This window comes from Glossina fuscipes, unplaced genomic scaffold (genome assembly GCF_014805625.2).
Source record: "Glossina fuscipes isolate IAEA_lab_2018 unplaced genomic scaffold, Yale_Gfus_2 308, whole genome shotgun sequence".
Classification (NCBI taxonomy): domain Eukaryota; kingdom Metazoa; phylum Arthropoda; class Insecta; order Diptera; family Glossinidae; genus Glossina; species Glossina fuscipes.
In genome coordinates, this window is record NW_023998651.1 from 791,881 (window position 1) to 810,252 (window position 18,372).

Consider the following 18,372-nt stretch of genomic DNA (forward strand, 5'->3'; position numbering starts at 1 on the left):
GTTATACCAAGAAAAATTCAGTAAGTTGTCCAAAAATGTTCCGATATTTTGAATAAGATTTGATAATAACAGACTCTTAAGTAATATATGCATTTATATATAAAGCGAAGAAAAAACTTGTTTTAGTGCTTGTTTAATAAAGTTCAAAGACAATTATTTAATAACTGAACTTTTTTAAAACAAAAACGTGCCATTTTGATCAAAAGATCATTAATTCTCACAGCCTTCCTTTGAAATTAGCTCCAGCCTATTAGGAGAACTCTACGGAAAGCGACAATTGTGAAAGGCAGACGGTACAATGTGCGATCTACATGATTTTGCGAACGTAGCTCTATCAACTTTTGTCGAGTCATTAAAATTCTATGGGATCTGGCGTTGCCGTAATGACGGATATAGATACTGACCAATTTTAGGTGCTTCAACTCAATTGCGCGCCCTAATCGCCTTTTGAAGCAGCTCATAATGTTCGATGCTCGTAAAATCCCACTAAACACAAAACATAACCTATCGTCAACCTAGGTTTCACCAGCGTTTGGTTATTAATGTTATACTTCATATACTTCATTTTTCTTACTTTAGTTGAATAGAAAATGAGAGATTAAAGTTAATTAAAGGACAATTTTATAAAGACGGCCTGCAGATTTTTAACCCCGTTTAAAAGCTTTATTGATTTAGGGTAACGTAGTGTGCATGAATTCCACTAAAACACTCTTATTTCGCTAGCCATTATATTCTACAATAGCCGCCTCGAAGATTACAAAGTTATCTTAACCTTTACTTTTTTGTTTATTTGGTTTTAATTTCCTTTTATATGACTAGTTGATACAAAATTTGAATGTTGGAAAATATATGTTTATACATATTTTAGGTAATGCCTTCGTGACATTAAATGTAAAATAACTACCCGAGTAACTTAGGTTCTTAGGCCGTTTAGGTATATGAATAATGTCGTTTGTCGCATCTTAAAGGCTTGCTATGAAACGGCACAAAGTAGGGTAATCAATTATACTGCCTAATACATGAAACGCAGCGGATTAAAAATAATGTGTCATCGCTCAGCGCAGGTTGGCTGCTGATCCTGTGGATGAGTGTATAACCGACGTAAATCAGCACAACCAAATAATAAACGAAAGAGGGGGGCTCAGGCTACATTTAATACAATTGCGTTGTAAAGTAAATTGAATTGTAAGCCCAAATTCCCACAAGGACTCTCACTCAAACAACAATTGTTCAAATTGCTATTATTACGCTTAACTGCTTCTTGTTTTGATTGCTATTCCTCTTGTCTTATCCTCGTTTCGTGTTGTTTAATTTTATGTAATTCTAATGTAATAGAGTTTGCAACTCATACACTTCTGTACATATATAAGAACATGCCCCCGTCTTCACATGCACAGTTAAAATTGTATTAAATTGAAATTTTATTGTTATTAATTTATTTTTTGTTTCCACAACGCTTGTTTGCTTTTTTTTTTTTTAATTTAACTTTTTGCCATTCTAATATCAAAGCACATTACTCACATCAGGGCATTTAAAGTAGGACAACGCACTTTTTATGGGTATACAAGGAATTCTCTCTATGTGTAAAATAAATACAAGGACTAGTCGATGCAGTTCGATTCTCTTTCAAGAAATTTACATCGTTAGAGTTTTGATAAGACTACGTGCACTTACATATCTGTGTGAAAGATGTAGATTCAAACACCCGCAGTTTACACAAAAGCAAAAAAATTTTCCAATACTACTAGATCATTTGCTCCAAGTTATAGTTATGTAACTATAATTATATATAAAAATGGCGGGCACTCAGAGTTTTTATTTTGCTCAAGTTTTAGCATAAAAATTTTAATAAAACGGTAAGCGTAAAGCCGTAGATTTATGCATTGCGGTTTTTGGTGTTCTTAAAATATCGATTTAATTACTTCTCAAATATAAAAGATATATTGACTCTCTTGACTTGCGAGCAAACTTATTTGTGTAATTTTAAAAAGCGTGTTTATAGGTGTATAAATAATTTCTGTCACGTTTTGGATAAAGTTAAAATTTAATTAATTAATTAATATGTGAGGCGACATGTGCACCACCACCATCTGCGAGCTTTTGCCGCTTAGCGAATAGTTTTCGCATGCCCTCCCACTAGAAATTTCGCGGTTTCGCGGGGAAATAGTCATCAATATCACTGTACCTGATCTGAAACGACGCTAACCAGAAGAAGGAAGGTCTGGAAAAGAAGCTCCCAGCCCAAGTTAAAGAGTACTTCCTGGGTTAGATTTGCTGGAGACAGGCGGATGGATGTGGACTTTATTCTCAAAATTTGTGAAACTTACCAAAACATTCTCTGACTGTTTCACAGCTTATTGTATTTTCAACTTCAATTAACTTGATCATTTCCATGTCTTCATCAGATTTTTTCTAAAACTTTTCGCAATGCGCGTCCGATTACTAGAACAGTTTTGTTAGTTAAAGTTAGGATATACAATTGCACATATGTACGCAGGTAAATAAAAGTTTGCGCTACATCCAATTAACACAACTGATTGCAGATTAAATCATACATTTTTAATTAGATTAAATTGAGCGCTTATTAAGTGTCGTCCACGCGCCACAATGTTTACACAGTATATCAATATAATTGAGTTTTCCGTTTTACAAGCGTATAAACAAATACGAACATTTGATATGTTCACATTTTCACGAACTTTTATCATCAAATATTCATCAACTCATTACAAAAACTGTGTCTGTGAAAATCTTCATGTTAAATGCGTTTTTGTGCTTTCGCACGAAAGCCAAAAAAGCCAGCAAATCATCAAGAGAAAGCGAAAAACGTATGAGGATTGCGAAAAAAATATGTAATGCAGCCTTAAGACATTTCAGCATTATGTTCGCGAAGTAGTAGCGTCTGTCACACCACTTACCAAGAGGCGAAAAGTGGCAGCACCGTTGCAAAGTTCGAAACATACAAGCCACATTTCATATTATTCACAACTTTATTAAAAATTCAATTAAACTTAATAACCATTTCTTCAGCGGTATGGTAAGAGGAATGCGACGGCTTTCAGTGATGAGTATGCCAAATGGGACTAACGGTTTTAGGGATCGAGAGGGTTTCTACCAAAATTTAAAAATGTATCAAGCAAGAAAATTATATTCAGTCGTGATCGAATCTTTTATACCCATCATCGTTAACCTGAAAAAGATAAAAAAAAGTAAAAGAACTGAATTTTCATGCTACATAACCTGGAGTGAGCGTGCTGATTGTTTCTATTTTCGAAATAGAAGGGTTTATCGCATAGGCGTGTGGCCGTTGTAAGCGTGTTTTTGGAAAAGTTTAAGACGCGTCCAAATTCTTTTGCAAGTTTTTAGACGATATCTTCATTTTCGCTAAGGGAAGAATGTTTACTCCAAACGCTAGCCAGTTGCGCATACACAGACAAACAGACGATCAGACGAACGTGGTTAGGTGCGTTCCATATTTGAGTTTAACAATTCATGGGGTTTTTGAATCTTGTTTCTGGGCTTACATAGGTAGTGAAAAAAAATTAAATTTTGATACACTGCAATATTGGGTAAGCATAGAATATGCGTTCGAACTCTTGCACATTTATCTGGTACAGTTTATGAGTAATGAGCAAAAACCCAATTTTTTATTCCCTTCGAAAAACAAGTGTTCTTCGTCTGCGTGATGATTGTTTGGCCCATTTTCCATAACAATCTCCATGCAAGACCATTTAATGCTTCTGCCAAATTTGAAGTCGATAGCTTCATTTTTGCAGCCAAGAGAATATTCACAACAGACATTGCCCAGCCGGACCGACCGCCGGACGGACATGTTTAAATAGATTAAGAATTTGATGCTGATCAAGAATATATATACTTTGTGGAGTCTCTGATGGTTCCTTCTGGGCGTTGTAAACGGTTTGACAAAATGAATATACCCATTATCCAACATTCGAAATTAAAAACATCCTTAATTAAAAACGATCAATTTCTCTTTTAAGAAGAAATTTTGATTTGGAAACTTTGCAAAAATGTATATTTTATACAATCACATAGTGAAAATAAAATTGAATCAAGCCTAATAAGTGTATAAAAAAGAAGAAGACAGCCAAACTGTAAAAAGAATAAGTAAAAAAATAAGAAAACGTATGCGCTTTTATAAGACAAATTGGGCGATAAGGTATACGTTTGAGTTCATTGAGAAGTAAAAAGATGAGCAATTGTTGTCAGTAATTTATGAGCTGCAAAATGGATCAATTTGAAAAGGGATGCGGCAAATTGGCTAATTCTCTTGATCTTTCACACATATGACGTAATAAAAAGATTAACATGACGCAAATTACGCATACCGATTCAGCTGCAGTTCAAAAACGCGTACATTATGGTTTTGGATAAAATTAAATCGTAGTGTATGTAGACAATTGGCAGCAATATTCTATTAAGGCGTAAACGTTTGCTGCTAGGGAATGACTGCGAATTATCTATTTAGTGTGACTACTGCCTGAATGAAAAAATCGCGTTTTCTAAGTTGGCTAAATGGTGCTTATAAATGGAAAAAAAGCGTTCAATCCCAACGAAATACGCTGATGCATCTCTCCTTCGTCAATAAGAACAATTTGCCAATGGTTTGCTGCTTTCAAAGGCTTGTACGGACACCGATGACTCCAAACGCAGTAGAGCCCCAACATACACACTTACAACAAAAATATATAAAAAAATTTGTAAAAGCTATTATTTACAATCGAAAAGTAAAAAATAAATATTTGAGGGTCTTGACAAACTCATGTGTGATAAGGCACAAGATTTCACAAAGAATCGTTTCAAATGTTAGTGTTAGACAAGTGTTCGATAGATTGTACATCTTTTCAAGAAGACTGGCAAGTAGGATTGGATTTCAGAAAAACTCATATATTTTCTTATTCGAAGAATTCTGCGCCCAACAAGGACAGTTTATATTTGGTGTGTTAAACAATATGTATTCAAAATACATAGTCAGCAAAAACAATTTACTGTGTTTTGATTGAGATAAACTTAAATTAATATGTTTAAAAAAATTTTCTAAAGAAAAAAATATTAGGATACAAAATTTAAAGTTTTAATTTTAGCTAACCTAGAGGCCAACTGCCTCGCGAGCACTCAATCGCAGAAGAAAATCCTCATCGTGTCAGGCGGTAAATCTGCACTTTACAATCATATTTCATAGGTAAAATCAAGCCTTATATGTTAGGAATCATATACTTATCTGGTGCCATTTGTCTTCATTTTCTCTAGGTGTCCAGTCACATGGGTATTCATGCTAGTACCTCTGTAGGCAATAATTCATCTTCCAGACCATCACATAACAATGATTGTGCTCTGATTTTCTATAGTTTGAGGGCAATTGACAAAAAATATTAATTTTTTTTTTGTCAACAGTCACCCCTTTCACTCTTTATTTCCGCAAGTAAATACAACACCTCGGTTTACCAAAAGCCTCGGACGGGACATTATTTGCCTTATTAATAGGCTGACGTTTAATTACACGAGATGCAATGATCACCTGTACAAAATTAATATAGTAAGTAGCTCCTCATGTACATGTGCTGTTTTGGATCCTCCTGATTTTCTTCTGTCTGTCTGTCCGAGCGTTGCAAATTCTATTCGTCATTCCATTCTTCGCAATTTGTCCAGATGTGGCCTTCACAATCGCTACGTTTTTTGCATGTTCAAACAGTAAAGTGGCTTACATCGTAATGTTTTCTTTTTTTAAAGTATGTCAACAACACGTATAAACATTCACAGCCAGTCTCTGAATTCATTGCATCACAGAGACTCAAGCAACGAACCTCGTTTTCACCTTAAAGTTTTTTTGCTCAACTCAGCAAGTCATCTGTTGTTGATTTGCTGCCCCACAGAAGAAGAATTTGATTGCCGAACAAAATAACAAAAAGAGACAATTCAGAATAGAATACATTGAAAAGTTACTTAATTTCGAACGGAATTAATGAGACAATGAACTCGAACTTGCGGCTGTACTTTTCAATTTATTTTGGAAAACGAACAAGCAAGGAATTTCTATTCGCCTTAGGTTAATCTTTGATATCCTCCACCTGAAATATTAAGTAAACAACTTATTTTGCTAATTGTAGTCATATTGGAATATTTTAGGGAATTGGAATAATTTATGCCTTTTAAATTGCCTTGCAAAATATTATGCAAATGAATGAATTTCAAATCATAAATTTTTGCATATTGTAGACGTGGCTATAGGCAGAACACGCGAATTTTCCAACTTCATATTTGCTTTATCTAAGTGTTTCATTTGGTCATAATTAACTTTTGTGACCGTGCAAGCTCCCTCATCAATGAACACACAATCGGAAGAACTTCAGACACGTTTCTCACGATCCACGACCCCGCCCTTATCCAGAATTTGGATATTTTGCAGTGCCTCTTGCGTCGATTGGTGCATATTACAAATGAAGGAACAAATCTAATATCATCCTCGGAGATTGGTGTAAAAATATTGACATATGTTTGTATTATAAAATCTGTGGTGAAACTCAATTAATGCAATGGCAATAAACCATCATAAAATACGACGAAGTGCTTACGATACCAAGCACATATATACGAAAAGAGGGGAAAATACAAAGCAATCGTGTCTGTATGCATGTCCGCATAAAAACTCATTCGTAAATAACGAGCTTTATCTGGACGTTCACAGATTTAGACAAATTTCCCCCAAGGCCTGTAACAAAAAAAAAAGATTGCGAAGCTTACTTCGATATGACTCATAAGCACATCTAGATAGAAAGCTGTTCGGTTATCTAGTCGTTATTTGCTTAGGTATTAAATTGCTCGTTATCAAAGACATGTATATTCATGTTATCAAGCAGCACATTAAATTCAATTACATACGCTTTGTGGTTTTGGGGCGATTATTTAATTAACATTTAACACTAAAAATCTTAACTTTTTGCGTGGACATAATGTATATCTTAACACCAACAGAATCTCGAATAACTATTATCAAAAATTCGTTTCGCTTACAATATATGGTGAAGAGCTTCGTTTTCCATACCCCGCGTCAATATCACGTTTACTTTAAATTTTTAATAATAGCTAGTATTATTTTCGTTGAGTTTCATGTGTAAGTAAGTAAGTAAAAAAGTAAAAGTCAATTTTTAGATTCTCTGAATTTGTTTCGTTTAATTTTATTTGTTCGCAATCATTTCTACAGTGAATGAAGAACATATGTGTTTCGTTCACTCGTACACGGTTCACTTGGATGGTTTCGTTTACTTGTAAATACAGAATTTTAGAAATTCTTGTCGAGCTTAATTCTAAAAGACCCCGTGATTATTGGTTTGTTCAGCAATATTAACAGAATGGCTAAAATGATCATAAAAATTCGTATTTTAGCATGAAAAACGACTTTCATAAATTGCTATGTACGAGGTTTCATATGGCGCCATTGAAGTAAAATGTATTTAAGCATAACTAGAGAAATTAGCGTCATTAGCGCTGATACTTCCCAAACCTTTTTTGTGCATAAACATTGTCTTAGTTTTATGGGAAGTATATAAAAGCATTTACTATTATTATTAATGGTCTTAATTTCAGGATTTTACTCTGCTATTATGCTTTCTAATTTATTCAATCAAACCAATAGCCACCTCAACTAAAGAAAAAAGTACATTGATGTACTAATTAACGATGAAAATACTATCTTCTTTTCTGCAAATCAGCATATCTAACACAATTGATTTACCGAATTGATGTAAAAATTGAAAATGGTATGTGGACAATTAAATGGGAAATACTGTTTTCTCAAAGCAATGTGTATGGTTTTGGTAATTTCTAGTCACTTTTAGGTTAACTCATTTTTTGTAAAATACTTTTTTTTTCTTCCATATTATGTACTTAAACCTCACACACTTAAAAATCTATAGTAGGCCCTAATTGGAAATCGCAAAATCAGCCAAATATATCCAAAGACTGCAATTTTTCATTCCAAAACGCTCTTAGCGACAATTTTGAAGTTTCGCATGCCTTCTGGCACATTTAGGATCAAAGAGTTATTTAAATCAAACGACTATCACAAATTAACAAGTTTTCTTAGTGTTATCTTGGAAGTCCATAAAATACGAATCACAATTTGAAAACTTTTAGTTGTATTGTGGTAAAAAGAAAAGAAAACATATTTTTGTGCAAATATTTTTATAACAAATTTATATAAATATATGGCAACTTCTTCAGAAAATAACAAATGTTAGCTTCTCTGAAGTGTTATGTTATTACAATAATCTGGTACGAGCATCAACGCATACAACAGCATCAAATAAAAGGAATCTGCAATAAGTGCCGATCTTAATGTAAATGGTTTAATAAAGTTAAATAGAAGGTTTATTTAAAATATTGTAAGACCAGCTTTTGCCTATCAAAAAGCGACGTCTGATCAAAATTTGAAGTTCGAATCTGTCTATTGCTTTGTAATACCATAAATAGGCCCTTGGAAACATTATAACTCGTAACAATATGGGAGACATCATTTGACGTTTGATACTGTCTAAAAATTAAAAAATTTTATATTATGGACGGCATCTATATGTGACTCCTCATGGCACGTGTTTCCTTTTATATTGCTTTTATTCGTCCAATATTTTCAGATATAATTCTATTTAAATGAAAGGTGATTGCAACAGTCAAAAGGAAGTCCCAGAGATCTTATTAAGTATATATATTCTTGATCAGCGGGAAATTCTGAGTCAATCTAGCCATCTCTGTCCATATATCCGCCTGTGTGGCGTGTCTTGCTGACCTTTTCCTAATCGCAAAAGTAGGTCAAGTTTCTTTTTAATTTATTTACTCATTTATTTATTCAAAGGGCTCGACTAAAATGCTATCACCCGAATACAAACTATCTACAATTGAAAATTTAATGTAAATTGAAGGAGAGAAAACGTTAAATTTAATTCATGTAAACAAATAATACAAAACTTTAAAAAGATAAGGAAAACGACAAGGAAAAAAGCTTATACACGTTAAAATAGGTGTATGCCATAAGGATAAATGCGTGAGCTGGAAACATATCATTAGATTGGCGCAAACAACCAATGTTTGGCGACCTATTATGAGGCAAACTAAGTTGGAACAACGCTTTGATAATATTGCTATTAAAATTGTTGCAAGAAACAAGAAATTGTCCACGCTAAATTATATGAAATTTATGAATTACGCGGCGGGGAACGTTGGTGGTAATTTTGTTTAATAAAACAGGTTTATCAAGCTTAGCTTCACATATCAACGTTACACCTGCGCTCTTCTAGCAATGCTAAGTCAATAAATCTTTCTTTATAATATGGCAATTGGTAAGAACTGCTTCTGAACAAACTTAATTGTATTAATTTGGCATTGATAACTAGAGGACTAAGCTAATAAGGTATGGTCAACCATAGCATATTAGAAATATATATAATAAATATATTATAAAACTATTGATTTACTTCTTTGAAAAAATCAAATTTGATCCCTCACTGCAATATGTTTGAAATGCCTTCACGTATATACGTAAATATTATATTTTAATAATACGCACGTGTTTACTTTTACTTATACAATAGTTCATTTTTCTCAAAGAGAGACATTGGTTGAACTAGCAGCTAGGTAAAAATTTTTTTATCTTCTACCAAAACTTAATAGTCAGGGTCAACGTTGCTGGAGGATTTTAGAATAGGGTGAGAAGCCCAGCTCTTTGTTATTATATTTAAAAAGTTTATAACGCTTATTTCAAAATAAAAGAACCATTCCTCAGAAATTTATATTGCAGCAATTGAAGTCAAGTGTATACTTGTTGCCGATCATAATTTCAAATTTATGCACAAAATTGGCTTTAATAATGGTAGTCTTTTTAAATATTGCTAAACTACGAAGAAAGATGGAGGTTCAGTTTTTCTTTTGAAAGCCTGCACAAAGGTTGAAAGAATTTAATGACGATTCTCACTGCTGCCAAAGTGAAACATTGTCCTGGTGGAAGAAAATTTAATATCAACCTTGATATTCACGTGGTAACATTATCGACCCCAATGACGTAATTTTATGTAAATTGATTGTCTAGGCATTGATATTACACCAGCTTGCGGAGTTACCAACATTACTATTATGAGCAGTTGTGTTATTGATATTTTTTTACAATATGCAGCGCAAATTTGAAACAAATAAATATATCCAGCTGCCAATGTTTAACAGGCGTCAGGCTTCGAATCTGACTATAAAATCGGTGACGTAATACATTTAAGAAGATTAGAAATTTATGATTTGATAAAATTTAATAAAGCCTCATTTGTAAAACCAATTGACTTGTGATTTCCACTAAAGTCAAATGTCACAGAAAATGAAATTGGCACATCTGTTCAGAATATCTTAAACAATTTAATATGCGCGGTGGAACAAACATAATCAATGAACAAAGTTGTACCACGTAAGAGATATCTCCTCATGTTACCAATTTTGAACAAAATCAATACTTACGCAGTAACGCCACTACATGCTTCGCTAACCATAGGTACTTAGGTTAAAATTTTTGTTTCTTTTTATCCATTCAAATTTGATCAATCTACACTGCTTGCCGTGGGGTCCATTCAATTAAACATTGGTCGCAAAAATGACTGCGGTGTTGCTGCTTTTTAAGAATAATTTTCTTGTGAACGCTTAAATATATATTGAATACAATGCCCTCGGATATTATTATTCTTTATCGGACTTAGAGTGTTGGCACAACGAAGTGTTATTCTTATTTCCGGTTTGGGGCTCCAACTTTGCTGACTTGTTGCAAACGGTTTGCAAATTATATCGTTCTGCAGTACGCGTACAAATAAAACCAAAAAAAAAAAAAGAAAACAACACTCAAAAATGTATAGAGACAATTTATTTAAAATTTTGGAATTATTTATCTAATTTATGTTTGTCTTAGACTAATGTGCATTTTTTTTTGTATTATGTGACTTGCGCTTTTGGTTTATACCATACATCAGAAATGGAAAAGTAGCAATAAAGACCATTCATTTTAAAGCTGAAATATATTCATGAAATTGTTGTATTAGAGAGTAGACGGTAATTTCCAAGTTACGGATCAGCTTATACACAAAAGCATATCTAATATATATATCTACGCATACTTGGTCAATAAACAAGCTTTCTTACTTTTATACTAACCTGCTTGTTGTTATTTTTTAAAAACTTGTTTATGTTTACGTTAATTTGTGTGTTTACCACTTGGAAGCTTTTATACCGAAAACGAAAATGAAGCCTTATTGTATCGGCCCTTTTTCACTTTTTCCTCCTTCCAAAGCTACGAAACACTTCTCTTTTAACCTGTTACAATAAAGTTACGCCTAACGTAATTCAAAATAACAGGGATACACTTGAGAGAATTAACCACGTCAACTAAATTATTTTATTTATTTTGAATCACTTCTAATAAAAAATGTTCACTATAATTACGATAGTGACTGAAGAATTATGTATTCATAACTAAAATTAGTTATTTCGTTGCAAATATGTAACTTGCTTAGTAACTAGCCTAAAAGATAACTATCGTTACAGTAATCTGAGAAAATAATATTCAATTGCCGAAAATAATTAAAGTCGAAGAAAACACCACGACATTTCACATCATTATTCACTCTACATCAAATAGGATTACTATTCCATTTTGCGAAAGCCACTTGCCTGCTTTTAAAATTGCCTCTGAACGAAAACCAATTTCTGGAATAGCAGCTTTTTACAACGAGGCTAGGTATGTAGCAAGTGTACTTAATCAAAAGACTGGAAGAAAGGATGTAAAATCGCAACAACTTTTGGCCTTGAACTTGGTCGCAATCAGGGCATGAATTTTGTACTGGGAAACAACTAATGAAAATATGATTAATGAACTTGCAAAGAAATGTGCTAATATTAACAAGTAACAAATTTATATTCGGTCGCGAGTGAAAACCCATCCATCATGGTCCTGAACAGAGAGAAAACAACGAAATTGTTATACTCTGTAATATTTGGTGGGCGCGGCTGATTTCGTTCTTTTTTCAGAATATATGGTGTATGTATTTGTATTTTACGAGTAAGCGGCAGAAAACACGGAAAACAAAGTTTTACACAGTTTTTATTGCGTGTTCATATGGGCATAGTAATTCTTTGATCGGTTTGAGTCATTTTCAGATACTTTTGCAGATTTGTAGGCGATATCTTCATTTTCATAAACGTAAGATTGTTTACAATAGACATTATAAAGTTACGCAGGCGGACGCATGAACAGGCGAACCGACGGATATGCCTACGTGCATTTTAAAATTGAAATTGTCCTAGAATTTGCACATTTTGTAAAGTTTGTGAAGTTGTGAAGTTATAAAGTTGTTGAAAACTAAATTAAATTATGGCACACTGTAAAATTAAAAAGGCGTGACCGATTTTTTCCATATTTGTTGATGCACTACGGCATTGAGCATAGAATATAGAGTCAAAGTTTTGCAAATGTATGTGTTACTGTTTATGAGTAATGAGCAAAAAAACACTCTTGAAAAACAGACGTGTTTTCAGTTTACGTGGTGGGCGTATACTTTGACCGGTTTGATCAATTTTCAATGCCAACTTGTAATGTTCTTGCCAAATATAAAGTCGATAGCTCCAACTTTGTGGCCAAAAGAATGTCAACAACAGATGTTACATACTCAGAGAACCAGAGGGACAGACGGCCAGACGGATATGCTTAAATCGATTCAGAAGTTGATGCTGCTTAAGAATGTATATACTTTGTGCATACTAAACCTTCCTTCTTGGCGGTGCAAAAGTTTTGGCAAAATGAATATGAGGTGAAGGGTAGAATAATCTAAACCGGTAAGCTTATAGTTATTTATCGCGCAGCCATACCTAGTCAACACGATTCATATACACACTATCTGTGAAAAAGGGTATTTTACAATTATAAAGAGTAAATTATTTTGATTCCGCTAATCGAATCGGAAAAAAATATTATGATAGTTAGGCATGCTATGGGAAGTCGAACTTCTAGAAAATGATAATTTCTTACATTGACGTAGATTAGTAGACATGAGATTTACACTACTGCAAACCGCTAAGGCTTCTAAATCTTGTTTTCATCATCAACATACTTTAGTACATACATAATATCATTTATGAATAAAATGAGAAGAAGCGGGTCGGGATGGCTACTCTGTGGTACACCGGATGAAACAATTATTCTCTAAATAATACTATAAGCAATATGTTGTTTTGTTTGATAAAGAGGAAACCATTTAATCAAGATGTCCAGAAAATCATACAAAGTAAGTTTAGAAATAAGCAAGTCCTGGTTCACCCTATTAAAAGCAATATAAATAACATCAGTTTGCAAAACTTTGGAAAAACCCTTTGAATATGTGACACGACTGTTTTAACAGATTTATTACTGAGGCTATGATGGCGAAATAACAGTATTAATTGAACGTAACAAACGTCTTGTTACCTCTCAAAAAGCTTAGATAGCACATTAAGCTTGGCTATAGGCCAACAGTCTTCTATATCGCCTCTATTGCCGCTTTCTTAAATAGAAGCAATAACACTACTTTTGCACGCATTTTGGAAATTACCGCTAGCTAGCGATGTGTTGAATATGTCGGTCAGAGGACGAGCAATGCTCTCGCAACCATTAATGTGTATGCAAGAAGACATGCCATCTGAACCGGGAGTTAAAAATACTCTAGAGATACTAAACTGTCTCGAATTTCTGATTCGCATAAAACTACGTAAGAGAAAATATGATACGCGTGAACGGAATAGCTATGCTCTGACTGTAAAGACGCTATTAACTACAACTAAAATTAAGTCATCCCCGTTGAACTTCATATGTGACGGATACCCCTTAGTTTTTTTCTCGGCATTCACGAACGCATAAAATCTTCTCGCGTTTATTCTAAAGTTATTATTTATTTATTGTAAGTAACAAGCATAGCATGTGCTGCTCAACACCATGAATTTATTTTTCCCAATGGAGTAGAATAACAGTCAGGGAAACAGTGGATTTAAATTTTTCAAAAAGTCTGTTTCTCCGATTCTTCATTTACTTTTGTTCCTTATTAAACCATACCGGACAGTCATTACTATTTTCTACTGTAACGCGGGGCACGAACACCGATATTGTGTAGTTAAGAGTATTTGAAATATTATTTTCTAAGGAGTCATTTAGCCAGATCTTACTCGCTATCCATTTAGACATAACGTCATAATTTGTTTTTTTAAAACGGCACTTTTGATTTTAATTAGTTTATTATTCAGGGAATTGGGCGAAATGGCTCTTACGTGGATGATAACTGTCTTCAGTAAGGACGACAGAAGTGGAACGAAGAATTGTTAATTCAGAAGAATTGCAAAATACTAGGCTTGACAATCTGCCCTGATGATTGTAGAATTCATTGCATTGATTGAGGCACAAACCACTGATGCCTTCAAACAAATAATTCATAATTCGCAATCGTATGTAGAATAATAATGCGTTGAACACGTTCATCCGATTCCAAAGAACATTCGCTAAACTGAAATCCTTAAGTGCAACTGTGATATTCCTGAACTTGAGAAGTCTAGGCATTTCTTGTAGTAGCCTAAGATGCTGAAGATACAACGGTAAGCCGGAGGAATATATAAACATGTTATGTAGCAATAACTATCAGCTAATTTTACGCAAGCGCATAAAATTTCTACATTAGAGTAACGGTTACGTGGAGCAATATCCGCAACGGGTTATGCTGCTATAAGTACATCACCACCTTTTCTATTTAACCTGTCGAATCTGTATATCTGATAAGATTCGCACGGAACTTCATTATAGACGATGCCGGGTTTCAACGCCATCACTTGATATTCGCACTTCAACCGACAAACAAAAGCATTACGATATTTTGATCTCATCCCTTTTACGTTGTGAGAGTAAATCAAAAACAGACGCTTGTCTAGTTTTTTGACATACAATCTCCAATACTAGTAGACATGGAAGCTATAGCTACCATGTATAGCTGGTGGGTGTTCTTGGTTTTTTTCTCTTCTGCTTAACCAAGACTTTTCTCCTTAATCAAGACTCTCTCAGGTCACAAGGATCTATTCCAAATTTATCCAAATTTTTCAAGGAGGACAGTTTTTTTGAAGAAGGTAATCAGTAAATATTTTTTGGTTTTACTGAAATGACGATATACCACACTAAATACACACAAAATACCTGAAAATATCCGCAATGTAATCGCCATACTAAGAAAGAACATTCCTGCAGTCATTCCTTCATGGTTTTAAACATATATGTGACTAAATGATTGAACAAAATATGTCCACTACATTAAGTAGCTTTACATAATACACATATGTTTTGTTATAAAAGCTAAAGATAAACATGGCACCAACAGAGAAGTGTTTAGAGAACCATTGTTGGACGCTATACCCTCCAATATATTACCGGCCAATACTTGAAATGGTCAACGCTTTATTATAACCAAGGAAAAATATCGTCGCGCATTGTATTAATGAAAAAGCACTTCTGTCTTCGTCTTGAAGCTTATTGTATGTTTAATTTATGTTCGTGAAATTTGAGGTTATGAATTCTTCTGTTTTAATTTCATGCTTATTGGTTGTGAAATGTTTCTCTAATTTTTTCTTAGTTAATTTATGTACTGAAGGCGGTTGTATTGCCATCAGCGACCGCATAAAAAGCAAACAGCCTTATTTAAAACCAGCAAATTAACAACAGGTTGTTGCTATGGAGGGAAAAGTGTTGTCACAACATTTTTTAATTCGCTGCTAAATTCGAACAATATCACTTCTAAAAGTGATGTTTTGTCAATGTATATAATTCTGACTTTTTCGTTGTTTTGAAAATAAGAAAATTAGTTCCCCTAACGCTACAATAAGTCGTATAAAAATTGTTGAAATGGCATGAGGTTTTCGAGGGCTTTCAAGCTCTAAATGTCACACGATTTTTTTTGGTAGAAGCAACATTTATATATCCAAATCACCTAAGCAACAAAGTGGAAGTTGTTATCTGCATTCAAATAATTAGGCCGATATCCTGGCTTGTTTTCTATGCCCGGTTTGTTATATTCTCCCATTATGGGGTAGCATCAGGAAAAATTTATGGGATAACATTAAAACCTACGTAGCTAAATGAGCTTCAGCATCGATCAAATATCTCAACGTTCGATAATGATCTGCTACATAATGTTCTCATAGTAGACGGTGAAGTCCTACGTCTAGATACTTCGAAAAACTAACTTGCGCCTATGTATCTAATTAGTCAGAATAAGACAATTATTATTTTTTAATAACGATTATGCTCTCTTCTACTACATAAGGTATTACTGCAGTTAGACATAAGTTTGTAATCAAACGTAGGTGCTTTAAGAAAATTAAAAATTAACTAACTTTTTTAAAATTCTTGAATTAGTAAACGACGCAAGTAGTGCTCTCTTGAAACATGCAACTGTAAGAGTCTTTAACAAATACCTTTTGTGCGTTAAAAGCCCATAATTTTAAAAAACTCTGTCATTCAAAATAAAAATGGTTCATCGTAAATTAAATGAACGTATATTTGCGTAGTGAATCAAGGAAGTAATTTGCGAACAAGTTTAGTATAACACCGTTTTTTGGTGATACTTTGCTTTTTGGAATATTCACAAATATTTCTGATGTCTCCGTTGTAAGCTAAGGCTTATACACATTATGGACAACTTAACAAGGGAGCATTTTCAGTTCCCAGTTTTTTCTTTTGAAATAGAAAACAAAAATAAATCTCATGAGAGACTTTCCTCACTACCTTTGTTAGTATAAAATCAACAAATGCATTCTCAGTTCGGGATCCTTTTGGATAGTAAACTTACCCCTAAACAACAGATTGAAATCTTAATTTACGGTTGTCACATTTGCGAAAACTGCTCTAAAACCAGCAATTGAATTCAACAGGCTTGCTAAATTACTTTTCGCTGCACATCACATGATAATTTGACTTCTTTAGAACAAAGATTTAGGCTCAGTTAGATTTTCCATTTTAGAGGCTTAATTTATTATATTACATAGTAATTTTTTTTGTAATTATCTTACTGGTTAATATGTTACCCTTTCTTTGCGTTTTTATTACTTCTTCTCCTTTCAATACACATATATGAGATTTTTCCGATATTTTCTCCATTTGTTACTCCTCTGTTAACACTACATGTTGCAATATTTTCTAGCGCACTAAATATAGCTGTTGTTAAAACATCTTAAGATAATATCCGACGTTTTCTCAACTGTCTTTAATAACCAAAATTGTTAAAACTCGAAAGTAAATAAACATTGAAATATAAGAATTAATATACACACACATTTATAAACTTGGATTTGTTATTGTGAACGAAATTTCTACAACGTCTGAAACCTATGTTTGGATCCTTGTAATCAAATGAATAAAATTTTCCATTATAAACAGTACTTAATTTGAATTTGTAGTATTTAGTTACAATACTACCAATGCTTTGCAATGTTCAGAACATCTTTTTGGCTTTCAATGTAAGATAATTTCAATTTTCTGTGAATATTTTCATATTATTATATATTTCGCTACATGTAGTGAGTGCTAATAACTTATGTTTGATAGCCGGAAAATGATAAAGTAAACCTAAAATTTTGCCACTAAATAGATTACGTACGTTATACTCCATTAAACGTCATGAAAGGAAAGTAACTTATCCTTCGTCGGTCCAAATATAAGTTATAAAGAAGGCACTAATACTTTCAGCGTATCGGCGTCGCAAGATGAATCATTTATTACCTTTTTTCTGATAATTTTTGAAGTAGACGCGAGATTCTTAAGCTGTTGCTTAAATTTTATTTTGTTGTGTGGTGAATTAATAACTAAGGACAAATTGCAACATTTCATTTGGGACATACACATGAAATTTCACCAGATCCTACGAAACACCTGTACAATTCCGGAGTTAATTATTTGCTTATAAGCAACGAATCCAATACTGTTTTTCCCACATCACCGTATCCGCACTTGACAATTGTTAAATTGTATTTCACTAGCTAAAATTATTTGGTAATTCGTTTATTTTAAAGGTTATGATTAAATGACTTTTTTATCAGCAGATTAACTTTGCTATCTCTCTTTGTTAGTAGTGATAATCAGAAGACGGGATCATAGTTATAGAGCCTCTCGCAGCTTGCGTTAATAATGCGACTCGTCGTATTGGAGATATAAACAATAACTAAATTTATTAACGGGTTTCATGGCGAAAACTGCTTTTTCTACGAAATTATGAAGGGTAGTGGAAGCGGGACTACACTACGACGGCGCGTAGCATAAACTACAAAATATAT